Raw genomic sequence first — 21,520 nt, forward strand, 5'->3', positions numbered from 1 at the left:
AGATAGGAAATGCAATTTCTAATGAAAGTTAGAACATAGCTGAATTTAATCTTACTTGATGCCTTTACAATCTCCTGATTTGTTAACAAGTAGATTATTTATTTAGTTCTTGGAGTATAACGTCTATGTGGAGGTTTTGTTTTCTCAACATGGTTAAGCAGAACTATGCTTTGTGGAATTCCTATCTGTGTATGTCTGGGTTGGGATGACCATAGAACAGACAGATTTTCAGGAGATGAGGAAGGTGCAGTAACAGAGAAGCCATTCTCTGCAGATTGGGATTCCCCCCAGGTGCACAACTGCTTGCTCACCTGGTGGTAGGAGGAAGACCCCTCCCACATAAGCAGGTGTGAGCATAGTCCTAAGGCAAAGGCATCACCTTCTCTTTAGTCCTCATTATTGGCAAGACACGACATAGGCCCCCATCCGTCCTGGATTCCCCCAGCATCACCTGCAGCCCCCCTGCCTGCTGACCTGTAGCAACTCAACTAGTACTTTTGTCTTTACATTGGTAAGTCTTCCAATCAGTTCATGAACATAGAATGTCTCTCCATTTATTTATGTCTTCTTTAATTACTTTCAACAATATTTTACAGTTTTTTTCTAAAATATTTATTAAGGTATTATTGATATACACTCTTATGATAGTTTCACATGAAAAAAACAATGTGGTTACTACATTTACCCATATTATCAAGTCCCCACCCATACCCCAATCCAGGCACTGTCCATCAGTATAGTAAGATGCCACAGATTACTATTTGCCCTCTCTGTGCTACACTGTTTTCCCTGTGATCCTCCACACCATGTGTACTAAACATAATACCCTTCAATCCCCTTCTCCCTCCCTCCCCACCCGCCCTCACACACCCCTCCCCTTTGGTAACCACTAGCTCCTTCTTGGAGTCTCTGAGTCTGCTGCTATTTTGTTCTTTCAGTTTTGCTTGGTTTTTATACTCCACAAATGAGGGAAATCATTTGGTATTCATCTTTCTCTGCCTGACTTCTTTCACTGTGCATAATACCCTCTAGCTCCATCCATGTTGTTGCAAATGGTAGGATTTGTTTCTTTCTTATGCCTGAATAATATTCTATTCTGTATATGTACCACATCTTCTTTATCCATTCCTCTACTGATGGACAATTAGCTTCCATATCTTGGCTATTGTAAAAAGTGCTGTGATAAACATAGGGGTGCATATGTCTTTTTGAATCTGAGATATGGTATTCTTTGGATAAATTCCAAGGAGTGTGATTCCCAAGTCAAATGGTATTTCTATTTTTAGTTTTTTGAGGAACCTCCATATTGCTTTCCACGATGGTTGAACTAGCTTACATTCCCACCAGCAGTGTAGGAGGGTTTCCCTTTCTCCACATCCTTGCCAGCATTTGTTGTTCTTAGTCTTCTTGATGCTGGCCATCCTTACTGGTCTGAGGTGATATCTCATTGTGGTTTCAATTTGCATTTCGCTGATGATGACTGATGTGGAGCATCTTTTCATGTGTCTGTTGGCCATCTGAATTTCCTCTTTGGAGAACTGTCTCTTCATATCCTCTGCCCATTTGCTTCTTCAGTGTTGAGGCATGTGAGTTCTTTATATATTTTGGATATTAACCCCCTTGTCAGATATGTCATTTACGAATATATTCTCCCATACTGTAGGATGCCTTTTTGTCCTGTTGATGGTGTCCTTTGCCATACAGAAACTTTTTAGTTTCATGTAGTCCCAGGTGTTCATTTTTGCTTTTGTTTCCCTTGCTTGAGGAGATGCATTCAGGAAGAAGTTGCTCATGCTTATATTCAGGAGATGTTCGCCTATGTTGTTCTAAGAGTTTTATGGTTTCATGACTTACATTCAGGACTTTGATCCATTGAGTTTACTTTTGTGTAGGGGGTTAAACAATAATCCAGTTTCATTCTCTTGCACGTAGCTGTCCAGTTTTGCCAACACCAGCTGTTGAAGAGGCTGTCATTTCCCCATTGTATGATGATGGCTCCTTTATCATATATTAATTGAGCATATATGGTTGGGTTTATATCAGGGCTCTCTAGTCTGTTCCATTGGTCTAAGGGTCTGTTCTTGTGCCAGTACCAAATTGTCTTAATTATTGTGGCTTTGTAATAGAGCTTGAAGTTGGGGAACATTATCCCCCCAGCTTTATTCTGCCTTCTCACTATTGCTTTGGCTATTCGGGGTCTTTGGTAGTTCCCTATGAATTTTAGAATGATTTCCTCTAGTTCGTTGAAGAATGTTGTTTGTATTTTGATAGGAATTGCTTTGACTCTGTAGATTGCTTTAGGCAGGATGTCCATTTTGACAATATTAATTCTTCCTATCCATGAGCACAGGATGTGTTTCCATTTATTGGTATCTTCTTTAATTTCTCTCATGAGTGTCTTGTAGTTTTCAGAGTATAGGTCTTTCACTTCCTTGGTTAGGCTTATTTCTAGGTATTTTATTCTTTTTGATGCAGTTCTGAATGGAATTGTTTTCCGGGTTTCTCTCTCTGCTAGTTCATTGTTAGTGTATAGGAATGCCACATATTTCTGCATATTAATTTTGTATCCTGCAACTTTGATGAATTCAGATATTAGATCTAGTAGTTTTGGACTGGATTCTTTAGGGATTTTTAAGTACAATATCATGTCATCTGCAAACAGGGACAGTTTGACTTCTTCCTTGCCAATCTGGATGCCTTTTATTTGTTTGTGTGGCCTGATTGCTGTGGCTAGGACGTCCAGTACTATGTTGAATAGAAGTGGGGAGAGTGGGCATCCTTGTCTTGTTCCTGATCTCAAAGGAACAGCTTTCAGCCTCTTGCTCTTAAATATAATGTTGGCTGTAGGTTTGTCATATATGGCCCTTATTATGTTGAGGTACTTGCCCTCTATACCCATTATTTTTTGTTATCATTAATCTACAATTACATGAAGAACATTATGTTTACTAGGCTAGCCCCTTCACCAAGTACCCCACCACACCCCATTACAGTCACTGTCTATCAGGGTAGTAAGATTCTGTATAATCACTACTTGTCTTCACTGTGTTGTACAGCCCTCCCCATGCACCACCACATGCTAATTATACATGCTAATCGTAATACCCCCTTTCTTTTTCCCTGCCCTTATCCCTCCCTTCCAACCCATCCTCCCCAGTCCCTTTCCCTTTGGTAACTGTTAGTCCATTCTTGGGTTCTATGATTCTGCTGCTGTTTTGTTCCTTCAGTTTTTCTTTGTTCTTATACTCCACATATGACTGAAATCATTTGGTACTTGTCTTTCTCCAACTGGCCTGTATCACTGAGCATAATACCCTCTAGCTCCATCCATGTTGTTGCAAATGGTAGGATCTGTTTTTTTCTTATAGCTGAGTAATATTCCATCGTGTATATGTACCACATCTTCTTTATCCATTCATCTGCTGATGGACATTTAGGTTGCTACCATTTCTTGGCTATTGTAAATAGTGCTGCAATAAACATAGGGGTGCACCTGTCTTTTTCAAACTAGAGTGCTGCATTCTTAGGAAAAATTCCTAGAAGTGGAATTCCTGGGTCAAATGGTATGTCTATATTGAGCATTTTGAGGAACCTCCATACTGCTTTCCACAATGGTTGAACTAATTTACATTCCCACCAGCAGTGTAGGAGGGTTCCCCTTTCTCCACAACCTCACCAACATGTGTTGTTGTTTGTCTTTTGGATGGTGGTGATCCTTACTGGTGTGAGGTGATATTATCTCATTGTGGTTTTAATTTGCATTTCTCTGATGACTAGTGATGTGGGGCATCTTTTCATGTGCCTGTTGGCCATCTGAATTTCTTCTTTGGAGAACTGTCTGTTCAGCTCCTCTGCCCATTTTTTAATTTTTGTTATTTGCTTTTTGTTTGTTGAGGTGTGTGAGCTCTTTATATATTTTGGATGTCAACCCTTTAGAGGATATGTCATTTATGAATATATTCTTCCATACTGTAGGATTCCTTTTTGTTCTATTGATGGTGTCCTTTGCTGTACAGAAGCTTTTTAGCTTGATATAGGCCCACTTGTTCATTTTTGCCTTTGTTTCCCTTGCCCAGGGAGATATGTTCATGCAGAAGTCACTCATGTTTATGTCCATGAGATTTTTGCCTATGTTTTTTTCTAAGAGTTTTATGGTTTCATAACTTACATTCAGGTATTTGATCCATTTTGAATTTACTTTTGTGTATGGGGTTAGACAGTGATCCAGTTTCATTCTCTTATATGTAGCTGTCCAGTTTTGCCAGCACCATCTGTTGAAGAGACATTATATGTCCATGGATCCTTTATCAAATATTAATTAATTGACCATATATGTTTGGGTTAATGTCTGGAGTCTCTATTCTGTTCCACTGTTCTGTGGTTCTGTTCTTGTGCCAGTACCAAATCATGTTGATTACTGTGACTTTGTAGTAGAGCTTGAAGTTGGGGAGCAAGATCCCCCCGACTTTATTCTTCCTTCTCAGGATTGCTTTGGCTATTTGGGATCTTTGGTGTTTCCATATGAATTTTTGAACTATTTGCTCCAGTTCATTGAAGAATGTTGTTGGTAATTTGATAGGGATTGCATCAAATCTGTATATTGCTTTGGGCAGGATGGCCATTTTGATGATATTAATTCTTCCTATCCAAGAGCATGGGATGAGTTTCCATTTGTTAGTGACCTCTTTAATTTATCTTAAGAGTGTCTTATAGTTTTCAGGGTATAGTTCTTTCACTTCCTTGGTTAGATTTATTCCTAGGTATTTTATTCTTTTTGATGCAGTTGTGAATGGAATGGTTTTCCTGATTTCTCTTTCTATTAGTTCATCATTAGTGTATAGGAAAGCCACAGATTTCTGTGTGTTAATTTTGTATCCTGCAACTTTGCTGTATTCTGATATCAGTTCTAGTAGTTTTGGAGTGGAGTCTTTAGCGTTTTTTATGTACAGTATCATGTCATCTGCAGATAATGACAGTTTGACTTCTTCTTTACCAATCTGGATTCCTTGTATTTCTTTGTTTTGTCTAATTGCCATGGCTAGGACCTCCAATACTATGTTGAATAACAATGGGGAGAGTGGGCATCCCTGTCTTGTTCCTGATCTCAGAGGAAAAGCTTTCAGCTTCTCGCTGTTCAGTATGATGTTGGCTGTGGGTTTGTCATATATGGCCTTTATTATGTTGAGGTACTTGCCCTGTATATCCATTTTGCTGAGAGTTTTTATCATGAATGGATGTTGAATTTTGTCGAATGCTTTTTCAGCATCTATGGAGATGATCATGTGGTTTTTGTCCATCTTTTTATTGCTGTGGTGGATGATGTTGATGGATTTTCGAATGTTGTACCATCCTTGCATCCCTTGAATAAATCCCACTTGATCATGATGGATGATCTTTTTGATGTATTTTTGAATTTGGTTTGCTAGTATTTTGTTGAGTGTTTTTGCATCTATGTTCGTCAGAGATATTGGTCTGTCATTTTCTTTTTTTGTGGTGTCTTTGCCTTGTTTTGGTATTGCGGTGATGCTGGCATCACAGAATGAGTTTGGAAGTATTCCCTCTTCTTCTACTCTTTGGAAAACTTTAAGGAGGATGGGTTTTAGGTCTTCACTAAATGTCTGATAAAATTCAGCAATGAAGCCATCTGGTCCAGGTATTTTGTTCTTAGGTAATTTTTGATTACCAATTCAATTTAGTTGCTGCTAATTGGTCTGTTCAGATTTTCTGTTTCATTCTCAGTCAGCCTTGGAAGATTGTATTTTTCTAGAAAGTTGTCCATTTATTCTAGGTTATCCAGTTTGTTGGCATATAATTTGTCAAAGTATTCTCTATTGATTCTTTATATTTCTGTTTTGTTTGTAGTGATTTTTCCTTTCTCATTTCTGATTCTGTTTATGTGTGTAGACTCTCTTTTTTTCTTGATAAGTCTGGCTAGGGGTTTATCTATTTTGTTAATTTTCTCAAAGAACCAGCTCTTGCTTTTATTGATTCTTTCTATTGTTTTATTCATCTCGATTTTATTTATTTCTGCTCTAATCTTTATTATGTCCCTTGTTCTACTGACTTTGAGCCTCATTTGTTCTTCTTTTCTAGTTTTGTTAATTGTGAGTTTAGACTGCTCATATGGGATTGTTCTTCTTTCCTGAAATTGGCCTGTATTGCAACATACTTTCCTCTTAACATGGCCTTCACTGTGTCCCACAGATTTTGCAATTTTGAATTATTGTTGTCATTTGTCTCTATATATTGCTTGATCTCTGTTTTTATTTGGTCATTGATCCATTGGTTATTTAGGAGCATGTTGTGAAGCCTCCATGTGTTTGTGGGGTTTTTCATTTTCTTTGCATAATTTATTTCTAGTTTCATACCTTTGTGGTCTGAGAAACTGGTTGGTACAATTTCAAACTTTTTGAATTTACTGAGTCTCTTTTTGTGGCCTAGTATATGATCTCTTCTTGAAAATGGTCCATGGGCACTTGAGAAGAAAGTGTATTCTGTTGCTTTTGGGTGTAGAGTTCTGTAGATGTCTGTTAGGTCCATCTGTTTGAATGTGTTGTTCAGTGCCTCTGTGTACATACTTATTTTCTGTCTGTTTGATCTGTCCTTCAGAGTTAGTGGAGTATTCAAGTCTCCTAGAATGAATGCATTGTATTCTATTTCCCCTTTTAATTAGTATTTGTTTCACATATGTAGGTGCTCCAATGTTGGTTGAATATATATATTTATAATGGTTATATCCTCTTGTTGGATTGACCCTTTTATCATTATTTAATTTCCTTCTTTGTCTCTTGTGACTTTCTTGGTTTTGAAGTCTATTTTGTGTGATACAAGTACTGCAACTCCTGCTTTTTCTCCCCATTAGTTGCATGAAATATGTTTTTCCATCCCTTCACTTTTAGTCTGTGTATGTCTTGCATTTAAAGTGAGTCTCTTGTAGGCAGCATATAGATGGGTCTTGTTTTTTTATCCATTCAGTGACTGTATGTCTTTTTATTGGTGCATTCAGTCCAGTTACATTTAGGGTGATTATCGATAGATATGTACTTATTGCCATTGCACGGTTGAGATCGTGGTTACCAAAGGTTCAAGTTTAACTTCCTTACTATCTAAGAGTCTAACTTATCTCACTGAATGTTATTACATGCACAATCTAAAGGTTCTTTTTTTCCTCCTCGTTTATCTTCCTCCTCCATTCTTTATATATTAGGTATCATATTCTGTACTCTTTGTCTATCCCTTAATTGACTTTGGGGATAGTTAATTTAATTTTTCATTTGCTTAGCAAATAGCTTTTCTACTTTCTTTACAGTGTTTTATTACCTCTGGTCACAACAATTAAACCTTAGCAACACTTCAATTTATAGCGGTCCTTCCAAAATACACTGTAGAGATTTAATCCTCTCAGCTTTTGCTTATCTGGAAATTGTTTAATCCCTCCTTCTAATTTAAATGCTAATCTTGCTGGATAATGTAATCTTGGCTCAAGGCCCTTCTGCTTCATTGCATTGAATACATCATTCCACTCCCTTCTGGCCTGTAACATTTCTGCTGAGAAGTCTGATGATAACCTGATGGACTTTCCTTTGTATGTGATATTATTTCTCTCACTGGCTGTTTTTAATAGTCTCTCCTTATCCTTGATTGTTGCCATTTTAATTACTATATGTGTTGGTGTGGTCTTCCTTGGGTCCCTTCTTTTGGGAGATCTGTGCATCCCCATGGTCTGAGAGACTATCTCCTTCCCCAGATTGAGGAAGTTTTCAGCAATTATCTCCTCAAAGACACTTTCTATCCCTTTTCTGTCTCTTCTTTTTCTGGTACCCCTATAATGTGAATATTGTTCCATTTGCGTTGGTCACACAGTTGTCTCAATATTCTTTCATTCTTAGAGATCCTTTTTTTCTCTTTGTGCCTCAGCTTCTTTGTATTCCTCTTCTCTACTTTCTACTTCATTTATTGTCCCCACCATATCTAATTTGCTTTTAATACCTTCCATTGTGCTCTTCAACAATTGTATCTCCAACTGGAATTCATTCCTGAGTTCTTGAATATCTTTCTGTACCTCCATGAGCATGGTAACTAATTTTATTTTGAACTCCCTTTCAGGAAGATTCATGAGGTCTATGTTGGTTAAATCTTTCTCAGCAGTTGTATTAATAATTTTACTTTGAACCAGGTTCCTTTGGCATTTCTTATTTGTATATGGCACCGTCTGGTGCCCAGAGTTCTACTCTCTAGAGCTGCTCAGCCCCTGAAGCAATGTCAGGGGTCACAGGGGAGTGGTATTGGTTCCTGGGGGGAGGAAAGAGCTGCTTCCTGCTTCCTGGCTGCTGTGCCTGCCTCCACTGCCTGAACCAGTGGGCCAAGCACACAGGTGTAAGCCTCTATGCTTTGCATTTGTAGTTGTTGTAGACAGATCCCTCCCTCTGGCTGGCCTAACACCAGGGTAGGGTTTGCCCATTTGCTAGCCAGGTGGACCTGGCTGGGAGAAAGGCTCAGTTGGCTGTATATCATGGAGAGGGTCCTTGGAGCTGTGTAGCCCACCAGGAAGTTAGGGCACCAGAAGATCATGAAAGCTCCTAACCTGGTGGGCAGAGTGCACCCAGACAATTTTGTCTACCTGTCCTTTCTCCTGAGCAGTAAGCTCTGTGCAATCTTTGCCCCTTTAGCAGCCCTCTTGCTAAGGGCTTCTTTGTTAGGAAGTCTCTCAGACTGCCCACCTTTATTTTGTCCCAGAGCAGCCGGATATGGATCCCTGCTTTCCACAAGTGGCTGGAATCTCAGTCTCTCCAGGAATTCTGCCTGTCTTAGCTTTCCAACCCCCTAATCACGAGAATACCATGGAAGCACCATGAAATGTAGGTTGGTGCTCCCAGAGCAGATCTCTGAAGCTAGGTATTCAGCAGTCCCAGGCCTCCACTCCCTCCCTGCTCCGTTTCTCTTCCTCCTGCCGATAACCTGTGGTGGGGAAAGGGCTTGGGTCCGGCTGGGCCACAGCTTTGGTACATCACCCTGTTCTGTGAGGTTTGCTCTTTTCTCCAGGTGTATACAGTCTGGTGCAGTCCTCTTTCCTGTTGCTCTTTCAGGATTAGTTGTATTAATTATATTTTCATATTATATGTGGTTTTAGGAAGAGGTCTCTGTCTCACCTCTCATGCCACGATCTTTAATCCCCTCCTCTGGTTATGCATTGTTAAAATTAATACCTTAGTGCTTCTGCATCCTCAGAGTGGTAGAGGTGTTTTACAGTTTTCAGTTTACAAGTCTTTTTCCTCCCTGGTTAAATTTACTCCTAAGTATTTTTTTATGCTATTGTCAATAAAATGCTTTTCTTAATTTATTTTACAGATTGTTTGCTGTTAGTGTATAGAAATGCAACTGACTTCGTGTATTGATTTTATATCCTGATACTTTGCTGAATTCGTTTCTCAGTCCCAAAATTTTATTTCATGGAATCTTTAGCGTTTTCTACATATAAGATCATGTCATCTGCAAACAGAGATAATTTTACTTCATCATTTCCAATTTGGATGACTTTCCTTTTTCATACCTAATTGTTCTGTCTAAAACTTCTAATACTGTGTTGAATATAAGTGCCAAAGTGGGCATCCTTGGGAAGAATTTGTGTGAAAAAATATATCTGAAAGTGTTAACAGGATGGTCTCTGGATGATAGAGTATACATAATATTACTTTTCCTATTTTTCAGGTCACCTTTTTAAAAATTTTAAACTTCAGTTTTGAATAGGGAATACATGTACATGTGCAATGTACCAAGGATATAAAATGACACCATGGAAATTCTTTCTCCTTCTCTTGTCCCTCCAACTCCCTTCCTGGGAGGTGAGTAATGTTACCACATTCTTGTGTGTCATTTCAGATATATGGTGTGCAACTTGCTTTATTTTTAACCTCTCTACAATTTACTGCTTACTTTTGTCTTAATGAAAAGGTCATAGCATGATGAACATGTGCTGTCGTGGGCAGATGTGTCCCCTAAAAGGGTATGTCCAAGTTCTACTCCCGTGCCTATGACAATGACCTTGTTTGACAATAGGATTTTTGGAAGGTAATCAAGTTAAGATGAAGTTATGTCAAGTTACAGTGGGCCTTTATTCCAGCACTATTGTCCTTATATGAAGAGAGAAATTTCAACATAGGGACACTTAGGAAAAACTATGTGTCTATAAATCAAGGACAGCTGGCAACCAGAATCTAGGAGAGAAGCAGAGAACAAATTGTTTCTCAGAGCCTCCAAAATGGAACCAGCCTTGCAGATACATAGATTTTGGACTTCTAGAGTCCAGAATTGTAAGACAATAAATTTATGTTGTTTTAAGCCTCCAAGTTTGTGGTAATTTGTTAAGGCAGCCCTAGGAAACTAATGCATATCCATACTACATAAAATTTGTGGAACACAGTAGTGCAAAAGAGATTTAAAAATCACTCCAAGAGTTACACTGATCAAAGATAACCTCCTTGAAAAATGTTTTGAAATGTACTTCCTTAGTGTATGTATAATTGTTTTGAAATATTTATGTTCATACTTGAAAGGAAAGGAGCGACACATAGCAGCAATTCACCGGAGAATTCCACTTTATTAGGGAAAGGTGCTGGGTTATATAGGAAGGGGCATGAATTGATTGAGGTGTCACTTCTACGGGGCTGGTGGCTGTTGGCTAGGTGCTGGGATTGGGAGGGGGGCGAGAGTTGATTGGGCTTCAGGTGGCACCGGCGGGAACTGAGGACCCCTGAAGAGAAGCCGGAAGTTTGCCATCTTACTGGTGGGGGCCCTTCATTCCCCCCTTTCTCCTCTATGGGGTTGTGGACGTTGCTTTCTCTCTGGCTGCTTCCTGCTGAACGGGGGCGGAGAAGGGAGTGAGGGCTTGAGGACTGGGAGGAAAGGGTTGATAGGACTCCCTACAGTAAGGACGAGTAGGTGTGGACTTCTTCAGGTTGGAAATCAATGAAGGTTCCCTGTAACCATAGGTCAAGGACCTGTTGATTCTAATGGTGCCAAGAGGATATGGGTGTCAGGAGCCAGGCGTCTGTGGCCAGTGTTTACAGGAACAGTTTCCAGCGGAGAGAGGGGTCCATCTCAGCATGTGGTGAGGAGGTCACGTGAGGGTGAGGTATCTTCTGTGGCCAGAAGCTGGTAGTTCCTCAGTAAAAGCTGGTTGAAAGCTTGATTAGAGATTTTTCTGACTTGGGATTTGATGAACTTTATTATACAGGGTAAGAAGAGACAGGCGAGAAGAATGATTATTATGGGGCCTGCAATGGGCCAGAGCCAGGTGAGGAGGGGGTTTGTTAGTATTGAAGAGAATGGGTTGGAATTGGAAGCAGAGTGGAGGCTGGAGGCAAGGTCGGTGAGTTTGGTAATGTCAGTTTCTACAATGCCAGATTCGTTGATGTAATAGCAGCACTCTTCCCAGAGGAAGACGCAGGTGCCGCCCTTCTCGGCTGTAAGCAGATCTAGGGCCCGCCAGTTTTGAAGGGTGACCTTAGCTAGCGAAGTGACCTGTCTTTGGAGAGAGGCTAGGGAATCGGCACTGGATGTCAGGGCTCCCTCAAGTTTGGCGTTGAGATCTCTAACTGCCTATAGAGAGTGACCCAAGGCTTCTCTCGAAAACCATGCCCCAATGGCTGAGGTGATCAAAGAGCTACTGACCATGATGGGAAGGAAAGCAGCTCTTTTTGTGCGCGAGGGCAAGGGAGGTTGGAGCTCAAGAAATTCTGCCATGCTGTAAAGTGTTAACTGTGGGATTAGGGTGACGAGAATGCAGGGTGTATCGGAGTTGAGAGGCAGTGAGTTGAAAAGACTGCCATTACACCAAAAGAAGTGTCCCGGTTGTGTAAAAGTCTTAGAGCCGGAGGTAGGGGTGTAGATTGAGAGGCAGTGAAGTGCACTGGAGGAGGGTGGAGTTGGGCCTACACAGTGGTGGATGGTGAGATTATCTGCGTATTCTGGTTCCCATAAGGGTATGTCTGCCAGGGGGTAGAGGGGTTGTCTTTCTGCATGGAAGGAGTAGTTGGAAATATTAAGGGGCACGGCGGCCAGCAGTGGGCGCTGTAGTGATGCACACAAGAAACAATTGGCGGTGTTAAGGGTGTGGTTGAGAAAGGTGGTGGTGTCCTGAATGAGCTGTAATGAAGAGTAGGAGAAATGGGAAGAGGGGTGGGGATAAGAAGATGAAGAGGCGCCGTCAAGAGTTTGGATAATGACTTTTTCGGAATGTCTGATATCTGATGCAACTTGAGAGATCTGGGAATGAGAGGGAATATACTTTCAAGAGATACCCCCCCCCCGTAGTAAACTGAGGCTGTGACTCCAGCGGCCCATTGAGAGTCCCAGGGATCTGGGATTGATAAGGAGAATGAGCCGTTGGGATATTTCATGAAATGGTTGGAGGAGTAATACTGTGGGTACTGGAAGTTACTCATGTAGTGAATGGCGCAAGACCAGTAGGGACATCTCCTGTAGGTGTCTGGCCATCGCCTGCAATAGGCTTGTTTTTGGTCACAGAGGAAGCAGAGGTAGGGAGAATAAGGGTAGCTGCTAGTGAACACTTCAGTGGAGGGAGGAAAATGGAGGTATAAAGGCTCAGAGCAGCTTTTCAGAGGGCAGTCTGGTGTGGCAATGAGGGCAGTAACTTTTATTTGATGCTGTGTGTAAGTCTCTGACTTTGAATCGCCATACAAAGGAGGCTGGGGTGGCGGGGAAGACAATAGGAATGAGGAAAAAAGCAAGAGAGCAGTAAAGGAGGAAAAAGTCATGATTTGGGTATGGATGGCAAAGGGGGTGAATGGGATTTTGGAGGAAAGAGAACAGTAAGATCAGGAGTCTTGAGGGAGGGAGAGTCTATAAACTTTTGTAGGTTAAGAGATCTTTTAGGTGATGTGGGGACAGAATGGTAAGGGGCGCCCTGAATGTCAGTTTATGAGCTTCCTTCTGCAGGAGCTGTCTAGCGGCTAATGCTCATAGGCAGGGGGCCCATCCCCGAACTGTGGGGTCTAATTGCTTGGAGAGATAAGCTACTGGGGCAAAGGATGGACCATAATATTGGCCTAGGACTCCTAGAGCTTGACTGGACCTCTCATGAATGTATAATGAGAAGGGCTTCGACAAATCAGGAAGATGGAGAGCTGGGGCTTCTACAAGGGCTTGACGGAGCTTAATGAAGGAGTGTCGGGGTGAGGAGGATAATGGTTTTTTAGGGGGGGGGCTCTTGCTGAGGTCGTATAGGGGTCTTGCCAACAGGGAGAAGTTAGGGATCTATGCTCTAAAATATCTAGCCAGGCCTAAAAAGGAAAGGATTTCTGTCTTGGTTTTGGGAACGGGCAGGTCAGAGAGGAGCCATTTTCTGTCTAAGGTAATGGACTTTCTTTGTTGAGATAGAAGGAATCTGAGGTAAGTGACAGGAGGGGAAGAGATTTGAGCTTTGACGGGGGATACTCGGTAACTTCTGGAAGCTAGAAGGTTAAGAAGGGAGGCAGTGTCAAGTTGAGACTGTTCTCACGAGGGACTGCAGAGTAGAAGATTGTCCATGTATTGTAATAAGGTGGACTTGGAGTGATCATGATGAAACTGTTTGAGGTCCTGAGCTAGGACCTTTCTAAAAATATGGGGACTATCTCGGAAGCTTTGTGGCAAAACTGTCCAAGTGAGTTGTTCAGTATGTCTTGTGTATGGGTCCGTCAAGGTGCAGGGGTCTAGAGGGATAGAAAAATGGGTCCTTGAGATCTACGATTGAGAAGTGGGATGCTGAGGCAGGGATCTGCAATAAAAGGCTGTATGGATTTGGAACTAAGGGATGAATAGGGACAACGGCTATGTTGATGAGGCGAAGGTCTTAGACAAGGCGGAAAGATCCGTTGGTTTTTTTAACAGCTAATATGGGGGTATTAAATGGGGAGTGAGTGGGTCTGAGGTAATTTTTGTTTAAGAGACCTTGAATGATGGGTTGGAAGCCTATGAGGGCTGAAGTGGTTAGGGGGTATTGGGCCTGACAGATATACTGAGAGGGATCACGTAATTTGATAGAGGCAGTGGGACATAGGGCTACGGAGGGGCTTGTAATGTCCCAAACTTTGGGATTTACAGGGTGTATGAGGGCTGAACCAGGGCTTTCATTGGGTAGAGGGGGTTTGTCGGCTATGAGGGCCATCAGAAAGGGAGTACTGGGGGCTGTGGGAGTGGATATAGTTATGGAAACGTGGAGGAGAGAAAGGATGTCCCGTCCTAGTAAAGGGATGGGACACTGGGGCATAACTAGGAAGGAGTGGGAGAAAGGTATGGGATTGTCTTGGATTGTGCATAAAAGGGGGCGGGTTTAATGGGAAAATCTGTTTACCTCCTACCCCGACTATAGGAGTAATGGCTGGCGTGGTAGGGCACCGGTATTCTCGCAAGACTGAGAAGGTGGCTCCTGTATCTAGGAGGAAGGAGATGGGGCGACCGTCTACTGTTAAAATAACCCTGGGCTCCTGTTTGGTGATGGAAATGGTCGGGCGAGAAGCCCCCGGGCCCCTTCAATCTTCTTCTGCCAGCCCCACTACGGCGGGCTTAGGATGGGGGTTGTTCGTCCAGCCTCCCCTTCGGGTGGTTGGGCAATCAGACCCCCAGTGGCCCTTTTTGTGGCATCTGGGGCATGGGGTGGTAGGAGATCTGGGGGAGGGGCATGCCCTTGACCAATGTCCCTCTTTTCCGCACTTGAAACAAGCTCCTGGGGAGGGGGCTTGTTTGTAGAGGGGCGCCCAGATTGTGGTTTTATCAGCTGAGCCAACATTTGGAAATTGGCCTGATCAGCCTTTTGTTTATGGCATTCTTTCTTCTCCCGCTCATGGAAGACTTTAAAGGCCACTGTTAGGATCTCAGTCTGTGGGGTAGCGGGACCCTGTTCTAACTTTTTGAGTTTAGCTCTAATGTCGGGGTAGCTTTGAGCTAGGAAGTATGTCATAAGGACATGTTTTCTTTCAGGTGTTTCTGGGTCTAGGCTGGTATACTGTAATAGGGCTTGAGTGAGTCTGTCTAAGAACTCGGAGGGGGTTTCGTCTCTCTTTTGAATTATGTCTTGGAGCTTTTGAAAATTGACTACTTTACGAGCTGCCTTTTTCAGACCTGCTATTAAGCAGGAGGCAAAAATATCTCGAGAGCAGAGACCCATGGCGGTGTTATAATCTCAGTGTGGGTCTTGTTCCGGGACAGCAGTGGGGCCAGGGGGATAGGCGGGGTCAGTCCTGTGGGTTTTGGTAGTGTGCGTTTGGGTGAAGTCCCAAACTCATCTACGCTCTTCAGGGAGGAGAGTATTGGCCAGGAGCATGAAAATGTCATGATGTGTGAGGCTGTAAGACTGGAGGGTCCATTGAAACTCCCTGATGTATGTCGTGGGATCAGTGGAAAAGGAACCTAGGCATTTCTCTAGTTGGGCTAAATCTCCTAAAGAGAAAGGGGCGTGAAGGCGCACGATACCTTCGGATCCTGCTACCTCCCGGAGGGGGGTGATAATTTTGGGAGGCCCTCAGGACCGAGTCTGAGGGGAGCTGAAGGGTTCTGGCTCAGTCTGTGGGGGAGTGACGTGGTCTAGCTGTGCCTATTCAAGCAGGTCCTGAAGTGCAGAAGGGGGGCAAAGAAAATAAAGAAAGATAGAATCAGACCCACGTGTTGCCAGCCTGCAGCCCAGCTGCTTGCCTCTGCTGCTTTAGGTGGGCTTGAACTCATGACTCTGAGGTTAAGAGTCCCATGCTCTACTAACTGAGCTACAGCAGGGCTCCAGTTAATTGCTTATGGAATACATATACAGAATGTTCTTTGTTCTCCATTCCTGCTACATTGGCAAGTGAGGGAAGGGCATACTTAGAAACAGGGGCGGAGTTTCTACACATCTTCAAGGTCTCCCTATTTTCAGAGTGAGGAGTCTTGGCAAGATACGTTTTTGTGGGCAGATAACTTCTAAGGACTGCACCGGTTGTTCTCTAGCTTGTGCTTTCTCATGCTGCCTTCAGACATGAGGGAAGGTGCTTTCTCATTCTCCCTACAAACATGTGAGAAGACAAAGGCGGTCCCTAACAGGGGAGAAATAGGTGATGAGGGCAAAGATGGAGGAGGCCCCCAGGACCTAGTTAAAGGGGGGGGCTGAAAGGCTCAGGCTTAATCTGTGGGGGACGAAGGCAGAGGAGGTGAGATGGGAGAGGAGATGGTGGGGAAGGAAGGGAGAAGGGCTGTTGTAGGAGAAGAAGGGGAAGGGAGTGAACGGGAGGTTTCTATGGGGGTGGCAGCTTGCAGGCTAGGAGAACTTGGGAGGGGGTGGGGGGGAGGAGGAGGAGGAAAGCTTCGATATAGGGAATCTCCTTCCATTTTTTCAGGCGCTGGCAGTAGTTAAAAAGATTGCGAGTGATGTTAGGATCAAGAGTTCCCCCTGCGGGCCATTGGTTGTTATTGTCTAGGGGGTATGTCGGCCAATCTTGGGAGCAATATTTATGGAGAAGTTTTGGTTTTATATCAGGCATCAGGGAGAGGGTAGCCAGATGCTTAAGCAGGCATTCAAGAGGTGAACTTTCAGGGAGGGATGAGGAGGCTCCCATGGCTAAAGGACAGAGAAGGAGACAAACAGAGGAAGACGAACGGAGATCCTCGGACTGGAAGCAGACTGCAAGGAGACAAAGGGCGTCCCTGATGATCCTTGGTGGTCTGCGGAAACTCGTATATGAGTCGGAATTTCTTAGGAAGTGTGGGTCATCACCCAGACTTCCCTAAGGCAGAGTGCCGGAGTCGCAAGGTACCTAGCGCTAGGCGTTTTCGGCAGAAAGAACAGATTTCGGCAGACGGAACAGAAGGAGGAGGGGGCGGGGAAAGGGAGCGTTCTCATCCGCAAAGGAGTCACCTCGTTTATGGCTGTTGGAGGGGGGGGCCTGAGAGTCTGCCGCAGCCGTGAAGGCCTGAGGCAGGGATTTATGGCTGTCAGAGGAGTGGCCTGAAGGTCCGCTGCAGCCGTGAAGGCCTGAGGCGGGGATTTATGGCTGTCGGAGGAGGGGCCTGAGGGTCCGCCGCAGCCGTGAAGGCCTGAGGCGGGGAGAGTTCCCTCCTCATCCCCGAGCGTCAGGGCCTTGCCGGACAATCATGGTCAATGGCACTGCGATAGCTTGGAGAAGAGTGGCCCACCACGGGGAAATTTTGCTTAAAAAGTTTCAGCACTGATGGAAGGGACGGTGAATGCGTTTATGACTGTCGGAGGAGGGGCCTGAGCGTCTGCCGCAGCTGTAAAGGCTTGAGGCGGAGATTTATGGCTGTTGGAGGAGGGGCCTGAGGGTCTGCCGCAGCCATGAAGGCCTGAGGCAGGGAGAATTCACTCCTCATCCCCGAGCGTCAGGGCCTTGCCAGACGATCACGGTCAATGGCACTGTGATAGCTCAGGGAAGAGTGGCCCACTCCGGGGGGAAAACTTACCTAAAGGCCAGAGAGGAGTGGTGAGTGTGATGAGCCAGCGCCGGAAAAAGAGGGTGAGGGCAAGCTGCTGCTGGTGTCGGGGGGAAAGACGGGGCCCAGTTGGGGTGTCCCATCTCCCGGGTTTCAGCACCAATGAAAGGAAAGGAGCGACACATAGCAGCAATTCACCGGAGAATTCCGCTTTATTAGGGAAAGGTGCTGGGTTATATAGGAAGGGGCATGAATTGATTGAGGTGTCACTTCTACGGGGCTGTTGGCTGTTGGCTAGGTGCTGGGATTGGGAGGGGGGCGAGAGGTGATTGGGCTTCAGGTGGCGCTGGTGGGAACTGAGGACCCCCGAAGAGAAGCCCGAAGTTTGCCATCTTACTGGTGGGGGCCCTTCAATACTATATACTATATTTCTATGCTTTGCTTTTCAAGTTGAAACTTTCCCTTTTTACACAGTTGCTTTTGATATTCAAAGAGTTTTGGGGCCAAAACAGAAGATTCAAAAAAGGCTTTTCATATTCTGCTGAATAACATAAACGTTGTGTATGCAAATGGTAAACAGAGGGGGAGAGGTTTGGAAGAGGACATGTGTGATTGGAAATACTTCCTGAGGAAGCTATACCTTAAAGAAAACAATTTTAGAGCAGTTTAATCTACAATTGTTCTTTTTAAATAACAAGGTAATATCTGTTTTAAATTTTCAAACTATACCAAAGACTGTATGTCAAAATATAAATTTCTTTTCCTCACTTGTTCCCCAGAATGTCTTTCCTATAGGGCAACCACTGTCACTAGTTTAACAGAAGGTTTGAAAATACAGATGAAATGAAATTTTGTACAAAAGCATTTGAAAAAATGGAATGTGAAAACTGCAACATGTAGATATGGCCAAGATTCCTTGTCTAATTAGATTCTGAAAACATAATCCTTGCATCTCTGTCCTTGCATCATAATCCTTGATAAGGTTTCCAGGCTTGACTGGAAAGGGTTTCAGAGTGATGGTATGTAGATGGAACCAGCTTGGCATGACAAGGTGCCCAACCCCTCGAGTCAGGACATGCTAAGTGGGCTTCCACTGCTGAACCACATCCTTGACATCTCTGAATATCACTTTCCTCCTCCTTAAAATCTGTTACTATCTGCTTGTGTTATGGGAAAAAAACTGGAAAACCTGGACTGGAATGCTGACAGAAGGACCAAGCAGCACTCAGAGGTCTTGGAGTGTTGAGGTTTTATTTTTACACCGGCAGGCTCAGAGGGGATTAATATCTCAAGGTCTGAGCCCTGAGCAAAAGAAAGGGGAGCAATTATATTATTTGGATATATGGCATTTTGGCATGCACAGGGCAAAAGAGGACCCTGGAGGAGGGGAGGAGGGAGCTGGGAGTGCTTTGCCAACCAGAGGAAAAAAGCGGTTTGCTGACCTTGATGGCTGTGTTGGATATTTTCCTTATCACTTGTGCTGAGACTTGAAGCAAATATTAATTGTCAATATTTGTTATAGTCTAACTTACCATAATATAGCACTGTGAATTCACAAAATAATCTCCGTTGATGCTGGTAGACATATGAAACAACTTATATACAAAGTTATTGTATATTTCTTGTAATTTTTCCAAAAATGAGAAACAACTCAAATACACATTAATAGGGACTGGTTAAAAAATGATACATATCCATACAATGGAATACCACTTAGCTATTTTGAAAAATGAGGTAGCTGTCAATGTACATATGATGCCGGGGTTCTTGTTTGCAGAGTCAAAGAATGAACTTAGCAAACACCCAAGGTAGGAGAGCCAGGGAGAGGCTTTTATTGAGAGATATAGTGAGAGGACAGACAGAACTCCTGGCGTGAGCCAGGAGGGGACAAGACAGCTAGTGGTGGAGTGTTGTTGAGGGGTTTTATAGGCAGTTAAGGATATTTGGGAACCTGAAAAAAGGCTTAGGGGTGTGGACTTGTTAAGTGGCCCCTGAATATTTAGAATTAACTTAACATAAGGAATTTCCTGCTTTGATTTTTCTCTGGGGTACTGGCATCTTGGTCTGGGAGCATATCAAACAAGGCTGCCTGCCCAGCCCCCAAAGTGGGCTGAGGTATTGTCTGTTTGCTAAAGAGTAAGTTAAGAATCTTACTTCTTAACTTCATGGGTGTTGAAATGCAACCTTATCTTTAAGGTGGGATCCTTCCACCCTTTCACTATGTTGTTTACAGCTGGGTTTGCATGTTTAATTAGTTGCCCAGTTTGCAAATCACCTCATCAGGTCTGAAGGAGGAAAGACAGCACATAGGCCTTGGCCTTTACCATGCTAAAGTGAATCTTACACATTTTTACAAATGATTAGCATAATAAAAACATGTGCTACTCTTCTTTATCTGGGGAATATTCACTGATCTCACTGAAGAATGACTTTAGAGCTTAATGCTTAACACAGAGTTTTGGTAGGGGGATTTCCTTGCATGTAGTTACATTGCTCTAAGTATCTTGCCTTGCTTTTTCCAGAGGCCCTCACCCTATTCTAAGTTTATGGTCCCTGTCTCACATTCTCACATACACAGAAAGATCTCTAGGAAATATTGCTAAGTAGAAAAAGCAAGGTCTAAAATAATGTATTTAATCAATCCTCTTTTGTGTAAAAAAGGTAGGGAGGAGTCTATATTCTAATTCTAATTTGTAGGAACACATGAAGGACTCGGGAGGAATGAATAAGAAGCTAATAAAAGTGTTACTTGGTCAGTTGATGGGGAAGATGTTGCAGAGGTGGAAGTAGAACTTTTCACTCTCTTATAGTTAGTGAGCATTGGGAATATATCACCTATTCAAAAATAAAATAAAATAATTTTGTAAGGTTGGAGGCACCAGAGGGAGGGGTGAGCACGTTGGACACTGATGACGTGCCAAAGTCCCCGGCTGCTGCCCCCTCCCAACCTGAAAAATGTGCCTTAAGCTAGCCAATCCTTGCACCACTGTAAATCTAAGCTCTGCCTCCCCCTACCTTCTTTAAAAACTCCCTGCCTCCCCTGCTGAGCATGACTTCCCCAGCCTGTGACTAGCCAGACCAGGGAACATCGCCTGGGAATTGTGCTCAAATAAACTGCCTGGCCCTTTGCTGCCTCTCGTCACCTGCTTATTTCAGCTAGAATTTATCTTACATTTGGTGCTGAAAAACCCGGGAAGGAGCATGAGCGTGGGGCCCCAACCAGCCATCGGTGGCCCTGCCCCCCTCCTGCCCCAACCTGAGACCTCAGCCTGCTCTCTGCTGTGTAGACTATTTTCCAGTGAGTCCTTCAGTTTCCCCCAGTCTGTTTCCCTTCTGAACTCTGTTTCACCTGGTCCGTCCGAAATCGTAGCTACGTCCAGGTTTGGGCATCCAGCCCATCCACTGCAGGCATCCAGGATACCCGCCCCTGGCCCTGCGGTGTGGGAGACGTCCCTCACCCAGGCTCCCAGGACGTCTCCCCTGACTTGGCGCGCTTGGGATGCTGGGTGCTCCTCTCAGCAGGATTAGTTGGGAAGTGGCGCAGACATGGGGAACCAGCCCTTGAAAGCAGAGGCTTAGACCCCGCTGCGGTGTCTCATTTCTAATTTGGCTACCCTATATTTGTCCTGAGAAGTTTGCAAACAGAAGCTAGCCTTTCTTTGCTATGAGGCCAGGCCTCAGTATCCCTTGGACAATCAATCTCGCTGGCCCCCTGAGGAAACTTTTGATTTTAGCCTCCTCACCAACTTGACTAATTATTGCCACCAGAGCGGAGAGTAGGGTGAAATCCCATATGTGCAGGCTTTTTGGACTTTGCACTCCCGCCCAAACCTTTATGTTAAGTGTTCAACAACCCAAGTTCTCCTGGCCCGATCTCCAGTTAAGGATTGTCAGCCTCTTACTCTGCCTAGTCCTTCTTCCTTTTCAGATCTGCTGGAGGACCTTGGTCTCCCACCTCTCTCAGCGTGCTACCCCCACCCCTCTCCGCCATCATCTTTAAGTTCTTTGTTCTCCCCCACGTCACTGCCATCTTCAGGTCCTTTGTTCCCAGCCATGCCGCCTACCTGCACCTCTCCTCTTCTGGTGGCTGCACCACCCCCTCCCC

The sequence above is a fragment of the Manis javanica genome, chromosome 2, assembly GCF_040802235.1.
Source record: "Manis javanica isolate MJ-LG chromosome 2, MJ_LKY, whole genome shotgun sequence".
NCBI lineage: Eukaryota > Metazoa > Chordata > Mammalia > Pholidota > Manidae > Manis > Manis javanica.